The sequence below is a fragment of the Carcharhinus amblyrhynchos genome, chromosome 4, assembly GCF_965287045.1.
Source record: "Carcharhinus amblyrhynchos chromosome 4, sCarAmb.v2.hapA, whole genome shotgun sequence".
Taxonomy (NCBI): domain Eukaryota; kingdom Metazoa; phylum Chordata; class Chondrichthyes; order Carcharhiniformes; family Carcharhinidae; genus Carcharhinus; species Carcharhinus amblyrhynchos.
In genome coordinates, this window is record NC_137327.1 from 15,279,959 (window position 1) to 15,296,888 (window position 16,930).

Consider the following 16,930-nt stretch of genomic DNA (forward strand, 5'->3'; position numbering starts at 1 on the left):
AATTTTACCAGGGCTCCGTGATATCACACTCAGTCAAATCCTGCCTTGACATCAACGGCAATCACTCTCATCTCTTGCTGTGTATCTGTCTTTACAAAGGAAGACCATGTTAACCAGACCATGGTAAAAGATTAAGTAATTCGGACACCAAATAGGTTGAAAATTAGAAAGGAGGAGATACTGATAGGTTCTCAATACTTAAGAGTTGATAAGACACTCAGATGGATGAGTGCACCCAAAGATACTGAGGGAAGTGAAAGTTAAAATTGCAGAGGCACACAATTTTTCAGTCTTCCTCAGAGGTGGTCCTGACGGTCTTGAAAATGATAAATGTTACACCTTAGTTCAAAACAAGGGATGCAGATCAACTCAGCACCTACCAGCCAGTCAGTTTAATTTCAGTGGTGGGGAAACTTCTTGAAATGATAATTCGGGTCAAAGTTTGTAGTCACAATCACCAAATGCAGGTTAATTAAAGAAAGCCAGCATGGAGTTCTTAAAAGAAAATCATGTTTAACTGACTTGCTGGAGCTTTCTAAAGGGGTAACAGAGAGGGTTGAATGTGTCAATGCCATCAATGTGGTGTACCTGGACTTCCGAAAGGCATTTGACACAGTGCCACATAACAGACTTGTGAAAATGGTCGTAGTTTATGGAATAAAAGGAACAGTAGCAACATGAGCAAAGTGTCGTGGTTAATGTTTGTAATGGATGTTTCTTGTACTGGAGGAAGGTGAGTAGTGGAGTTCTCCAAAGGTCAATTTTGGGACCCTTAACTTAGAACTTGATGTGCAACGCACAATTTCAAATTTTTCAAATGAAACAGAGCTTGGATGTAAACTGTAAGGAGAATAGTGCAGAATATTTCTCTGCATCGAACTTCATCTGTCCATAAATTCCACCAAGTTGTCTACGTCCCTTTTTGACCTACTGAAGGATCAGGAAATCTTTGGAGAAAAAAACAATTATAATGTAATAAAAATCAATACAGAAAAATCAGTAGAACTGCATTGCCCTCTTTTAAAAACTGTTGTTTTTTTTCATCTCAAATAATGAATCTGCTGTTAACTCAAAATTGATGCTAATAACCAACTAGATCTTCACATTCAGCATCATTACCTTCTGCCACTGTTCCCGAGTCCACCCGAGTCCGCCCGAGTCCCATTTCCCCGCCCCCCCCCCGGGCGAATGACAGAGCCTCCCGACCCGAACCTCTGCACGACTCTAGCCGAATGTTGCCGAAGCGCTTGCGGAAGTGCGGCGCTCGGGCTCGGACACGGACTCGGACTCGGGCTCCGGCTCCGGCTCGGACTTGGACTCGGCTCGAACTCGGGTTCGGTTTCTGCTCGGGCTCGAGCTCGAGCTCGAGCTCGGCTCGGGATCGGCTCGGGTTCGGACTCGGCTCGGGTTCGGACTCGGCTCGGGTTCGGGCTCGGCTGGGACTCGGGCTCGGAGGCTGTGTCAGGAGCGGAGTTTCCTCGCAGCGAAAATGGGAAACTCTCGCCGAAAGCCGGTGGTGCATTTCTTTTAACTTAATTCCCAACCCCGTTTCCTCTGCTGCAGCCTCGTTCGCAACTCATAGGTAGGTGCAAGATTTGGTGTTGTTTTTATTTGCTGCCAAAAGATGCATGATTTAATTGCCGTTTTCTGCTCTGTGCTTCACCCCTGTCCGGCCTGACTGAATCTTAATCGGGCATAGGCCACTGTCCTGTCAGAAAAAAAACATCAAAGTTACCTTATTCCCATTCCTTAAACCCCTGCTAAACCCCTAAAGAAACTGCAGTTGTGCTGAATAGGGTCTTTTCTGTGTTGATTTTTATTATAATTGTTTTTTCTTTCCTGATCCTTCACTTCACTTACCTTCCCCCCCCCCACCCCTTTTATAAACCGTTGGTCTTTTCATCTCAAATACTGAATCTGTTGTGAACTCAATCAAAATTGACACGAAGAACTGACTAGATCCTGAGCCCCAGATTGCCTTGTGACAAGGTGCCCCACACTGGTGAGAAAACAACTGGACTGGGGGTGGGGGTTGGAGTAAATCTTCATTTTGAAAAGAAACATTGGCAAGGAAGATATCTGATCAATTTGTGTATCAAGTGTTTTCGACCTTCTTTGCCGCTTGTCCCTTTTCACAATGCCCATCAGAGCAAAAATGAAAGCCAACCGATTTGGCCAGAGCATCACTCAGGCAAATCAGAATTGTTAATCTAATTGCATTCTTAAGTAATTTGCCTTTTTATAAATCCACCGTATGCAGTGACAGTTGAGAATGCTGTGGCTCAGTGTATTTGCAACAGGAATGAGCATTGGTGAGCTAACCTTTTGCACATTGTATGGCAAAATAAAAGTAATTCAGTAGTGTGCATTTAGAATCAGTGAGCATGTCCTGTTGGCCTGCCTCTCTTTACATCCGAGATGATATTTTAGAAGGATATTGTGTGTCCGGCGACATGCCATTAGGGTATGAAGGTTAAATACGTTGAATTGAAAATTAACACCAGTAGTTAATAACTCCGAGGCAGTTGAACCAGTGAATAGTTTTGAATAGTGGCATTTGCTGCACAGTGCTCCCACACACTTCTGTCAGTTCTCTGGCTATGGTTCATAGCCTTGACTTTGACTTCTGTTTTCTGCAGTGTTGTACTAGATGTTAATCATTCAGAATTTGAACATAACATTCTTCATACACTTACAATCTCACCCTATTGAAATTATCATCTTCATTTTGGGCTTGATCAAGACCTCAAGATTGTGGAACCATCTATCCTGATTTAACACGACAACACCTTTATTTGCTTCACCTCCTTTTGAACCATAGAAGTGTCTGACATGCACTCTGGTGCATTCACCTGTGTTTGCTATTTGAAAACAAAGTAGTTTGAAATCCTTGGAAAGGAGCCATTTGCAGTCTTATGGGTCAGGTCAATGCGAATAAATTGGATAGCTCTTTCAAAGAGCCAGCACATGCACAATGTGCAGCATGGCTTCCTTCTGGGCTGTAGGCCTCTTTTATTTTGGTGGTGTTTGAACACATGAGAAAAAAAGTTCTTTGTATTGGGAATAGTGATAAACTAAACTGGCTGATCAGAGGAACAAAAAATACATAATAGGATACATGGATGTGAAATTTGCTTTCAAGCTTCCCATTGGTGAGAAAGCACATATTTAAGATGATCAGAAAAGAAATTAAGGGGAGGTTATTTAAAATGGGGTAGAGTTTTTGCTTCAAACATTGTAAATGACTTAGGCTGAATCGTACCCAAAATTATGCCGATATTTGATGAACAGTCACATTTTAGGCAATCCCTCAAGATCAAGGATGACTTGCTTCTTCTCTAGTTCGATGAGTTCTGAGATGGCTGATAAGACTCTGCCATGTGCAAAGCATGCGGGAATTAAGTTCTGTAAACGTGTTGTTTGGAGGCCTGTTTGCTCCCTTTGATAACTCGGGCATGTTCCCAGCGAAGTTTCTTGATGTGTTCAGTGCCTTTTTGACTGAACCTTCTTCACAGTTAGTCCCAAGCCGGGGGATGTTTGATCTGTTCAGGAATGCTTTGAGGATGTCCCTAAAGTGTTTCTGCTCTCTCCCTGAGTGTCTCCTACAGTGACCATGTTCCCTACAGACTCTGCCAGACCTGCTGAGTTTTTCCAGCATTCCTTGTTCTTGATCCAAGTAGAGTAGTTGCTTCAAGAACCTGATGTCAGACATATGAAGTACATCCCGTAGAGGTGGTTTTGAGTGATTAGCAGCTCAATGCCCAGCAGTTTTGGTTGGGAGAGGACACTGCTGTTGAGCCACTGTTTTTGCGAGCAGATTTGGAGGATCTTGCAAAGACATTGCCTGTGGTATTTCCCCAGTGAGGTCTCCAAAACATAAAGAAATGTGGGGATCACTGCTGCCCAGTAAATCATGACCTTACTCTTGGGTTTGAGACCCTGGCCCTCAAATACTCTTTTCCTCAGCTGATTGAAAATTCAGGCAGCATGTTTAAGGTGATGATGTGTTTTGTCATCTTACGTCTGCCTTATGTCGAGAGGAGGCTCTCAAAGTACAAAAAAAATTCACATTTTTCAGGATCTCACCATTGATTTTAACTAATTTTGTCAAGCATTCCTCTCACCCAATTTCCCCTCACTCCCTCGCATTTTCCCTAACATGACAGTGCAGTTGGGGAATGTTTTAAAACATAATTTTTTTTAAAAAGTTTTGAAAGATACTTCTTGATGTAGCTAAAAATGATAATGTGGTAAATTAACACAGCGGATAATGGATTTATCACTAAAATAAGGATTTTAAATCACAGTGGAAATCCATAATCGATAAGTAACCTGATTAAATTACTGAAAACTACTTTGAAAAATTATACAGCGCTATCTTCTAGTTAAATTGAGATAAAGTAATTAATTCCTTAATAAATTAATAAAACATTCAAAACCTGTCAAGCTACACAAAGTGTTATTGCATGCAAAACTTCCACTTTAATTTTTGGAGAGTCTTCAAAAGGCAATATATGAGTTCACTTCGTGGTGATTAATTCACCCTGGGCATGTGGACAGTTTTGTGGGTGGGGCCTGCTTCTAGTGCAGTACATTTAAAACTAGCGTAAAAGATTGCAGAAACTTGACTTGTATCAAGCATAATTTGCACTTAAGATTCTGCAATCCTTTGCACCACTTATTTCAATATCACTGAAAAGAAATCCAGTTCAGTGGAAAAGCAATCTAGGCCTGTATCTTTCTATGAAGGTTGGTTAGAAAGTAGTTTATTTATTAGTCACAAGTAAAGCTTATATTTACATTGCAATGAAATTACTGTAAAATTTCCCATGTTGCCACATTCCAGCACATGTTCAGGTCAATGCACCTAATCAGTACATCTTTCGGACTGTGGGAGGAAACTTGAGAACCCAGAGGAAACCCATGCAGTTATGGAGAGAACATAACTTCACACAGACAATGACCCAAGCTGAGAATCAGACCCGAGTCTTTTGTGCTATGAGGCAGTAGCGCTAACCACTGTGCCACCATTCCGCCAAAACCCAACTCTGGTGGGAGTCGAACCCACAACCTTTGAATGGCAACTCAAGTCATTGACTAGAAGTCCAGCACGCTATCCGTTGCGCCACAGAGCCACTTGTGTAGTGTAAAGTGTAAATTTGTGTCCCACAGCATTGTTGAAGTAAAGTTAAAATGGAAGGCAGTTAAATAATTGTGTGAAAGAGACAAATATTAATGGGAATGACAAACAGCCTGGAGAATTAGATTAGAAAAACATCATCACTTATCATTTATCATCATTTCTGGTGATAAATCTGAAATTGCTGTCGTTTGGCTTCAATAGGTCAAAAGGGCTGGATTTTCACGGAGTTGGACAGACTTCAGTGTGTAAGTGGCAACTGGGATCCAATTTTGGGATTTTTGACCCCGTTTTCAGAGTTTCTATTTTTTACTCATGATGTTTAAAACTGTGGGCTAGTCTAGGTGGCAAGCCTTCAGTCTGCACTCCTAACTTGGCTGGCCTCATCACGGGAATAGGCAAGTTCTGGTCCATCTCCAATTTTCATGGAGTTGGGCCAGATTTTAAGGGTCCGTTTGGTTAATTGAAAACCAAAACAGTCTTCCCACACACTTCCTATACCCTCCATGCCAAGCTTTGTTGCCTCCCACATCAGTGGCCCCTCATACTGTCCATACAAAGCCATGGCACTTCCATGCCCATTCATCCACTATAGACTCTGTATAAATCTAATGAACCCTTTAGTGACTATAGGATATGTTAAGAATGCTTCAAAAAAATAATTCATTCACAAAAATTACTTTCGCCATAGTCAAGTGACATTGTCAACCATCCAAACATTTAAAGTGTCAATCGCAAAAACTGCAAGCACTTGAAACCTCTTTATCTTGTGTCAATAAATATTGTGAAATTAACACAATAGTTGGAGAGCCAGAGATGTCAATCAAGAAATGTTTTTCCTGGGTTGCAGATGTCTCAGTATTCTAATGGATGCCTGGGCAGTCAACCAAACTTCATTTTTCATTCTTGGCTAAGATCCCAGACATCCATTGTGCTGAAACCAGTGCAAACGTAGCCTTTTTGGAGATTCCAGCTCCCTTGTCTATGCTGTCAATTTCACAATGTTCACTTACATAAGATAAAGAATTTTCAAGTGCCTGCAGTTTTGGTTGTTGAAAATTTGAAGGGTCTAGATGACTGATTCTTTTGTTTTCCTGTAGTAAAAGTAATTTTTATGAATGATTGCTTGTTTAATGCATCTTTTTGTCACTATTGAGTTTATTGGTTCTATATAGTTTATAATGGATGGATGGGTGAGAAGTGTCATAGCTTGGCATGGAGGGTATAAAAGGCATGGATAGAGGGGCATAGCCTTGGCATAGAGGATATGAGGGGTCATGGGAGGGTTGATGCAAGGCCACGAGGTAGCACAGATGGGGCATGAAGAATGTGTGGGGATGAGAGCTAGAAAGCCTTTTAAACAGCCTGCCGTGGCACACGGCAACCTCTGTGGCTACCTCCAAACTCTTTCTGGGGCCTGACTCCTATTAGCACTTGCCCATCCAGAATGAAAATCACGTCTTTCATACACTTCGTCCCAAGGCAGGCATGCCGAGCCAGTAAATTTCCCAACTCTCACTACCCTCCATCAAGCTGAAAATGCAGCCTAAATTTTTTGCTTTAAAAGATTGCTTTGAGTATGATATTTATGATGGTAAGTCGTATAGGTGATTCAGGTGAGTAATTTTAATTGTAATCACTTTCTCCCACCCCACCCCACCCCACCCCACCCCCTTTAACTTTGTTCGTCATAAAACAAAACGATGGACATCCACTGTGCAGATCTCTGTTGTGTTACTCATGACATATTGGAGGGTATCATGGGATAGGTTTGCTGAAATGTGACAGGACATCAGGAGAAAGTTTATACAGAGTGTGCAGTTATAGCTAAGTCCCTAATTAACACCTTATGTGGCTTGGAGTCAATTTTTGCTTTGTAACACTTGAAGCCACTTGAGATGGCTTATTAAGTTAAGGATGTTTTTTAAATTCAATTTATTGTTCATCCATATGGTAGTATGGGAAAATGGTGTCATAGTGACATTATAATGAAACTTACAATCCAGAAGTCCTCACTAATGCTGTGGAGACATGGATTTAAATCCCATCATGGTAGCTGGTGGAATTTGATTTCTGTTAATGAATGTGGAATATAGAGCTTGTCTCAGTAATGGTGACCATAGAACCATTGTCGATTATCGTAAAAACCCATCTGGTTCACTAATAACGGAAGGAAATCTGCCGTCCTTAGCCAGCCTGGCCTGCGTGTGACTCCAAAACTACAACAATGTGGTTGACTCTGAAATGGCCTACAAAGCCACTTAATTGCAAGGGCAGTTAGGGAACAGCAACAAATACTGGCCCAGTCAGTGACACCCACATTTGGTGAATGAATAATGAACAAAAATACTCAATAGGTCACCTGTGCATGCAGGCTTAATCCCAGTTATTCAGAAAGTTCCTTTAAGAATTAGAAACTTCTTTTTGCTTTGTTATCTGTCGGATAATATTTCATTCTTTGAACCACAAGTTCTATTCATATGGTTCCTTTAAAACAACCCAAGGTGTTTCACATGGGCATTATAAATAAAGTCTGACACTGAGCCGCTTATGACCAATAGCTTGGTCAGAGGTATGTTCTTAAACCGAGGTAAAGATGTGAGAAGCTTGGGGCTTAAATCACTGACAGCACAGCCACCAATGGTGGAGCAACTGTAATTGTGAATGCATAATAAGCTGGAATTAGAGAAGCTGTGTTTTGATTTGATTTATTATTGTCACGTGTAGTACACAGTGAAAAGGATTGTGTCTTGTGCACTATGCAGACAAAGCATGCCATAAGGAAGGAAAGGAGAGAGGACAGAATGTAGTGTTACAGTCATAGCATGATGGGTGACACAGTGGTTAGCACTGCGGCCTCACAGCACCAGGGACCCAGGTTTGATTCCCAGTTTGGGTCATTGTCTGTGTGGAGTTTGCACATCTTCCCTGTGTCTGCGTATGTTTTCTCCAGATGCTCCGGTTTCCTCCTACAGTCCGAAAGACGTGCTGGTTAGTTGGATTGGCCATGCTAAATTCTCCCTCAGTGTACCTGAACAGGTGCTGGAGTGTGGCGAGTCTTGTTGGAATAATGGTGCTGAAGGCTGAGCTGTAGTCTATAAATAGGCTATCTTTGTTATTTCGGTGTTCTGGGATTGAATGTAGAGCCAAGGAAATGTCATCTGTTGTGGACCTGCTATGGTAATAGGCAAACTGTAGTGGATCCAGGCAGTCTGGGAGACTGGAATTGATTTGTGCCATGACTGACCTTTTAAAGCACTTCATAATGATGAATGTCAGAGTCACTGTTGGAGGGTTGTGGGGCTGAAGGAAATGATGTGGAGATGCTGGTGCTGGTCTGGGGTAAGCACAGTAAAAAATCTCACAACACCAGGTTAAAGTCCAACAGGTTATTTGGCAGCCCTAGCTTTCGGAGTCTCAAGTTCCTTCATCAGGTGAGTGAGGACTTGTGTTCAGAAACAGAGCATATAAAGGCACAACTCAATTTACAAGATAATGTTGTAATGTGAGTCTTTACAGGTAATCAAGTCTTAAAGGCACAGACAATGTGAGCGGAAGCAGGCCAAGCACAGTTAAAGAGATATGTATTGTCTCCAGCCAAGACAGTTAGTGAGAGTTTGCAAGCCCAGGCAAGTCATGGGGATTACAGATAGTGTGACATGAACCCAAGATCCTGGTTGAGGCCGTCCTCGTGCGTGGAACTTGGCTATCAATTTCTGCTCAGCGATTCTGTGTTCGTGTGCCGTGAAAGCAGCCTTGGAGAACACTTATCCGAAGATCAGAGGCTGAATGCCCGTGACTGCTGAAGTGTTCCCTGACTAGAAGGGAACACTCCTGCCTGGTGATTATCAAGTGGCATTCATTCGTTCGTTGTCGTAGCGTCTGCTTGGTCTCCCCAATGTACAATGCCTCGGGACATCCTTTCCTACAGCATATCAGGCAGACAATGTTGGCAGAGTCGCAAGAGGCAGTACCGCATACCTAGTGGATGGTGTTCTCATGTGAGATGATGTCATCCATGTTGATGATCCAGCACATCTTGCAGAGGTTGCTGTGGCAGGGTTGTGTGGTGTCATGGTCACTGTTCTCCTGAAGGCTGGGTAGTCTGCTGTGTATAATGGTCTGTTTGAGGTTCTACCTGATACGTAGTCTACCTGATACGATACAAGAAAGGATGTCCCGAGGCATGATACATTGAGGAGACCATGTAGACGCTACAACAACGAATGAATGAACACCGCTCGACAATCACCAGGCAGGAGTGTTCCCTTCCAGTCAGGGAACACTTCAGCCGTCACGGGCATTCAGCCCCTGATCTTCGGGTAAGTGTTCCCCAAGGCGGCCTTCATGACACATGACAACTGATAGCCAAGTTCCGCATACATGAGGATGGCCTCAACTGGGATCTTGGTTTCATGTCACACCACCTGTAACTCCCACGATTTGCCTGGGCTTGCAAAATCTCACTAATTGTCCTGGCTGGAGACAATGTATATTTCTTTAACCTGTGCTTGGCCCTCTCTCCACTAACATTGTCTGTACCTTTAAGACTTGATTACCTGTAAAGACTCGCTTTCCAACTGTTATCTTGTAAATTGAATTTGTGTCTTCCCGTTTGTGAACACAAGTCCTCCTTCACCTGATGAAGGAGCTTGAGACTCCGAAAGCTAGTGCTGCCAAATAACCTTGTTGGATTTTAACCTGGTGTTGTGAGACTTCTTGCTGAAGCAAATGACAAAGATAGGGAAGCGCAAGGCCATGAAGAATTTAAAAATGTGGATGAGAATTTTAAAATCAAGACCTTGTTTGACCAGGTGCCATTTAGTCCAGCAAGCATAAGACTGATGGGCAAACAGGACATTATTATGTGAGTTAAAGTTTTAAAATTTATTTATTAGTGGTACAAGTAGGCTTGCAGCAATGAAGTTACTATGAAAACCCTACTCTGGCACCTGTTCGGGTACACTGAGGGAGAATTCAGCATGGTCAGTTCACCTAACCAGCAGGTCCTGGAGACTGTGGGAGGAAACTGAAGCACCCAGAGAAAACCCACACAGACAGGGGTAGAACATGCAGGCTCTACACAGATAGTGACACAAGCCGTGAATCAAACTCGGGCCCCTGGCACTGACAGGGACAGCAGAGTTTTGGATGACCTCAAGTTTATGGAAAGTAGGATGTGGGAGAGCAGCCAGGAGTTCATTGGAATAATCGAGTCTTCAGGTAACAAAGGCATTTTTGTGGGTTTACCCATTTCGACACTCATTGGCCATATGGTTTCCCTTACTTCTCTGATGCATCAATTTTTATGCAGTTGCTGTTTGCATTATTTCAAACGTCCAAAGACGCAAAGAAGTAAAAAATACTATTTAGAAATAAATTCAGAAGCTAGTAGGCGATAATGCAATTTTACATTATATTCACTGTATCATAGTTAATGGGCAAAATATCTGTGCTCAGTGAACGTTGGAAAATGTGTAATGTTGTGATTTAGCGTGAATGATATGCAATGTACGGTATTTCATAGAGAATGTGGATTGTTCGTGGAACAGTGTTGCGGTGTTCAGAATTATATTTTTAAAGACTTATTGTCTCACTTGAAAGCCTAAAATTCTTCTCTTGGGAGGAGCACTCTTTAATTGGTTAGATATCGTTGCTCAGTGTATCTGGAGAGCAAAGACAGATATATATGCAGCTTTCTTGGCTGAATCTGTTGTGTAAGAACATTCCCTTGCCGGCAGCAAAAAGGTTGGAAGGGGTGGTGCTCAGTTGAATTTAACTTCTGCCTGCTGGGTTTTCTGGCAATTACAAATACAATAAAGCAGGTACTGAGAGCCTGAGTTATTGAAATCTCTTTCTGCTGCTCAGTTTTATTTCTGGGTGTTTTCAGTTGGGTTTGGTTGAGACAATGGCAGGGTGTGCCAATATTACTTGTCAGATGACTAACTTGCATCCGTGTATCAAAAAAGAAAGCTGACATTGAATATTTGGATGTGGTTACAAGGCAGTGATATAACTAAAGGGTTATGTGAATTTTCGACAATCAAAGAGAGAAGCTAAGGAAGTTTTTAATTTTCAAATCAACCTCGAGCTAAAATGTGAAATGCTTTTTGTAGGCAAGATTTTTTTTTAAGTCATTGAACAAAAGTGACTTTAATATTTATTTTTAGAGATCACACACTCGAGTGTGCTCTTAATGTGTATTGTTTCGAGATTTAACCAAGCTTTCTTATTTTTGTGTGCTCAATTCTGCCTACTTGACATGCCTGCAATGTCTCTCAGTAAATCCATATTGATGGAGCAATTGAAGTTGACAAAATAAAAATAAATTGTAATAAAATTAGTCATCCCTGTTGTACAAGTACGAATTATTTGAGGGTTCATTACACTTCACAGAATAATTTTGAGTACTGATATAAGTGTGCCCACCTATAATATTCATGAATTATTTATCTGGTACCACTCATTCATTTATTTTCTGCAAGTAATACTACCTAACACATATCTATTCAGGAATCACACTTTCTGATCTGTTATGATATAGAATTTACAGTTTCAGCTTCATGCAGGGATTTTATTTTGCATTTTGTCAACCTTTGTGAGCATCAGCTGTCAGTAGGCTACATCTCCTTGCAATGTGGTGACGTTTATAAAAGGAAACTCACGATTGTGCTATAGTTGCTTACCAAAGATAACTGACAATGATTCACTAAGATAATGTAATATTAATTTGATTTAAAATATAAAATATAAATGTACACAAGAATATATGGTAAGATATAAAGTGGTTTGTGAACAAGAAACATTGATTGCTATGATCAATGTGAGCCATTAATCATGTTGCGATTAACAGAATATTTGATATGTATCATTTTTTAAACTGGAAGGAGTGACTAGTATACCGTGATATCTAAAGATTAACATAGCCAGATTTAACGTAAATAAATGTAGTTTACTTTCTGATCACTTGCATACGTCTGATATTTTTTCTTTTGAATAGATTGGACGTGATATTATGTTGATTTATCTATTAAAATATGAGATTAGAATCTAAGGCTTCTCTAAAATTATAATATATTGAAGGAGACATGAAGAAGTTTCACAATAACAGAAAAACAATTTTGTTTTATTCTTGAACATGATGTGGACATTGCAAACATAATGAAGCTTGGCTGAGAGCCCAGATGCCCATTAAATATTTTACTTCATTGGCACTGCTGGAAAGAAAGGCAGACATTGCCTAATTGGCAGCTTCATGATGTTATAATAAGCTATTTTTCTGTCATCTGTTTTGTCAATGCCTCAATATTTATTTGCACAAGAGTAATAGGTGTCAAGTGTTTTCTTCTGTTATTGATACTTCACAGATCTGGTTGATTGACCCTTCTATAGAGTTGTAGCAGCAGAGTACAGAGCAATTGCTGGGTGAAAAGTCCTGGAAGATGCATGCATTTGCATGGAAGGCAAGAAGGTCATTGGGAGTGGGTAGGAGCAAGAATTGACATGGAGAGTGGCAGCTCCTCATACCCCTGTGCTCTCTTTGCATCCTGTGCTCCTCTCGCACCATGGCCGTGCTGCCCTTGCACCCCACCATGTTCCCCTTGTACCCTGCCCACCCACCCAGTGCCCCACTTGTGCCCCCTTGTGCCCGCACCCTCCTTGCCTGTTCTGCTCGCTCTGCTGTTCTCTCTCTCCCCATCACTTTCCTCCTCTTGTGAGCCCCTAAGCCCTATTTCACCTCCAGGAAACCAGCTTGAATAATAGGGTGGAGGCCCAGCATGAATGGTGCTTCCCCCAATAATGCACCCTTGGATTTAAGAGCTGAGAAAATTGAGGGACTTTTTTTATAGCATTTAAAATTGGGGGGTATAATTTTTTGAATCTAACTTACTAATTTTATTTTGTCCATCATTAAGCAGGCACTGTTAAAATCCTGTTCCTGCTGTGACCTTTAATGTGGCTCTGTGAGTGGTCATTGCTTTGCTTTAGAACTTTGTAGCTAAGGAATGGTGGTAGCTGAGTAAGGAGGAAAGGAAATAAGATTGAATGGATTTGATCTTTATTTTTGGGGTATCGTTAATGCTGGTTTTGTACACTTCAAAGAGAGATTAGTTTGCTACATCGTTGTGTATTTAGATTCTTTAATTTAAAAAATAGCAGAAATTATAAGTACCAGATCCTGTTTTTAAGCGACAGTTATAAATTGTTCCACTCGTTTGTTACAGAATTGCTGCTCCTCCACAAGGATTTTGCCAATCTGAGTCCATTCTCTTATGACAATAAAGCCTGACTAAAATCTGAAGTAGCTTGTGATTTGTTCCGAATCTGTAGCTACAGCCACTGAAGTCGAAAACCAGCCCTAGTTTCGTAAAATGTGTTCTTACCTTCTCTCTAATGTTCTCAAGGGTGTTAATGATTCAATACTGTGAGAGTCTGTGCTGTTGTTTTAATCATGTTTGGCAATTCTGTTTTCCAAAGCATGAAGAGTTTAAACCAAAGGATCTTTCTGCCTTCAGTGTTATTGAGATTTTTCATGGCTAACTAAAGAGGAGCTTGGATGACTTTGAAGTTGTCTTTGGTATCCCCTAGCAATTTCTTTTTGTGAAGGTTGATGTGACCATCATGTCTACCATGCTTTGGTTCAGTGTCACTGAGTGATAACACTCAGTGGTAACCCCCTGAGCCAGAAGATCGTGGGGTTAAACCCAACTCTCGATTTTTGAGCAGATAACCCAGGGAAATGCCATGCAGAGAGAGTACTTCAAGTTGAGGTATAACCTTTCAGAAAGAAGTTGCAACAAGGTCCCAATTGCCTTCTCTGTTTGATGTATCATATTGCTGTTTATGATGTGGAAATGCAAGCGTTGAACTGGGATGGGCACTGTAAGAAGTCTCACTACATCAGGTTAAAGTCCAGGTTTATTTTGAATCACAAACTTTTGGAGTGCTACCCCTTCATTGTTAAATGTGAAATCCACCATGAACAGGAACAACTGGTTCAGAACAATTACAGTGCTCTGAAAGCTCACGATTCCCAGTAAACCTGTTGGACTTTAACCTGATTTCTTACATTGCTATTTATGAAAGCTTGTTGTGCACATATTGGAGGCTGCATTTGCTTACAACCACAACTATACTTCAGAAGTTACTTCATTGACTGTGAACACACTCAAATGTCATATGATTATGATAGATGCTAAATAGATGCAGGTCCTTTCCTTCTCTTTCTTGGTTTCATTGAAGTACTGACCATCTTTCTGTAGCATGTGATATGCAGATTTAAGAAACAGTAAATCACAAAAAAAACACTAAGTTTAAAATATGGCAGCACAGTACAATCAAGTAAAGTAACAGGAATCAGCAGTTGAAAGAAAGAAAAATGAAAGGATGCTTTCACTATCCACTTTCTACACACCTGACTATAGGGTTAAGAGAAGCTTTATTGTAGTTATATTTACAATGTCCAATTTCCATGTAAACTATTCAGGACAAAATTACTTTCACCAGATGTTAAGTCTTGTTGAAAAAGGGTTTACCTTAACTTGCATTAATTGACAGTATTTTGCCATTGACGAACATCTACTGAAGCTGCTCCATCTGCTAGTGATTGCAAGGAAGTTACCTGTTTATGCAATCACTAGTTGTTATTCATTAAACATGTTCTTCACTTAGTGAAACTTTAAATGTGTTTTAAACAGATAGTCCTGAGACCTCTGAGCATCCCAGCGTTTATATTGGACCTGAAAGTATCGTTAGGTTTGTTGTTGACCAGTACTGGACAATGATGATTTGGGGCCGAGTTTCTCTGCGCAGTTCCCACGAAATCATGCCACTCATAGAAAAGATCATGGAATTTTAAGTGCAAATCAAGTTTTGGTGACCTTGGAGCTAGTTTAAAAAACATTGAGTGCAATTTTATTGGCCATTCTTGCCACGCTGCTGCTGCAGCAAAGTAGCCACCAAATTTTCCCTTCAGTGCGGTGGGGTGATAAAATCCCACCTAGCTGAACAGTGGTAAGATTCTGACCATTGTGCCGTAAGTTGTATTTTCATAATTTAAGCTAAGGTTACTTGCAGCTGGTGTGTTGAGAATGATTAAAAAATTTTTTTTGGTGATTAACCATCTTCATCCATATTACTCAAACATTTCTAAGTTACCACGCATAAATATATCAAGAAGCATATCATAAATCACATCTTTTTCTGTAAAAAAAAACTAAAGCTCTGCCCAGTTGTTCTGGTTCATGGTGGATTTCATATTTAGCAATTTGCACAAGAGTTTGAGCAGAAACTCAAGAGCAGACCACTTTTTAAAATTGCACAACTTTGAGCGCAATTTGTGTCTGATTGTCAGTTGTGCTTAAAATAGAAACTTTAACATTTTGTCTTTAACCCATTATCATGAATCTATTTGTTATAGATGGTTTTCAGCTGTGGGCAATATAGTTCTATGCCCACTTGATTTGCATTCCATCCAACGCCTTAAACATTCATTTGCCCCACGATCGTTGCGCAACGTGTACCATCTACAAGATGCACTGAAACAACTCACCAAATTCCTTGAATAGCACCTTCCTAACTCGTGACCTTTACCATCTAGAAGGGCAACACATGCACGAGAACACCAGCACCTGCAAGTTTCCCTCCAAACCACACACCATTCTGGCTTGGAACTGTATCACCATTCCTTCACGGTCACTGAATCAAAATCCTGGAACTCCCTCCCTCACAGCACTGTGGAAGTGCCTATCCCACATGGGCTGCAGCAGTTCAGGAAGACGGCTCACCATCACCTTCTCAAGGGCAACCATCGATGGAAAATAAATGCTGCCCCAGCCAGCGGCACCCAGATCCTGTGTGTAAATTTAAAAGAAATGCAGTATATATGGCTTTCAAACTGCAGACCTATAAAACAGAATTTCCTGAGCTGCACAAAAATCCAGAAGGTCAGACCATCTTTTTTGATGGCTTCTCTACAGTCTGTTGAGAAAGTCTGTCAAAATGTTCCTCAAAAGCAATCTGCACCATAATCTTAGCTCACCCAGCGAGCCGGTTAGAACCACTGAACCCGTGTTGAGGAGGGTGGAAAATTCTCAAACATTAGTGTTTAATTCTGAGCACAGTGCACATGACTTGGTGATGCCTGCCATTGACGTTGGCTGCAAAATGTGGATAATTTTGTAAAGTAAAGAAAGAGCTTGGGATACTTTTTTACGTCTTGATGGGAGTGGGCATGGCAGCTCGAAAGTTTGTGGCTCTAGCTGTCCTAGAGTACTGTACCACCCATCAAGCCATTTCCTTGGAGGGCAGATGGGGTGGTTAGGGGCCAGGGCCACCCACCCACAAGCAGCAGTTGCCAATTCACCTCAATATTGACATAATAAGGCCTATTGTTAGGGGCTGCCTGGAAAATGCAGTTGGCCTCCAGGTACTGAGGTATATGAGAACAGTGTACTTCCCTGGAACTGGCAGACAAGAAGATGTGGAACAGCACTGCAGGCAGTTGCAGAGAACTTGCTTTTCTGCTTGGCTTTACCCGTAGCCACAGACTGCCCCTGTGGTGCAGTTCATGGCTCAGCTGCTGAAGGCTTTTTATAATAAATTTTAAAAATTTGATGGGAGGGCACCTCCCATCTCAGGCACCCACTCCTTCACTGCACTGCAAAGGCATCCTGCAACTTCTGTAGTGGCGAAGGGCCTTATACTGGCCCTCCAACAGCAAGAGCCTGCCAGATACCCTTAATTGAATGCAAGTTCACTCTTTAGCCCCTAATTTGTCAATTCATGGAA

At 41.3% G+C, this 16,930-nt stretch overlaps 1 protein-coding gene across 2 annotated transcripts in view; it reads left to right on the forward strand.

Moving 5' to 3' along the window:
* The first annotated feature begins 1,438 nt into the window (after nt 1-1,438).
* zdhhc7 (zDHHC palmitoyltransferase 7) overlaps nt 1,439-16,930 on the forward strand; it is an 87,852-nt gene continuing 72,360 nt past the window's right edge. For both annotated transcript variants that reach the window (XM_080186728.1, XM_080186729.1), the window contains exon 1: nt 1,439-1,582. The gene's annotated coding sequence lies outside the window, so the exon portion shown is untranslated. The remainder of the gene's footprint in view (nt 1,583-16,930) is intronic.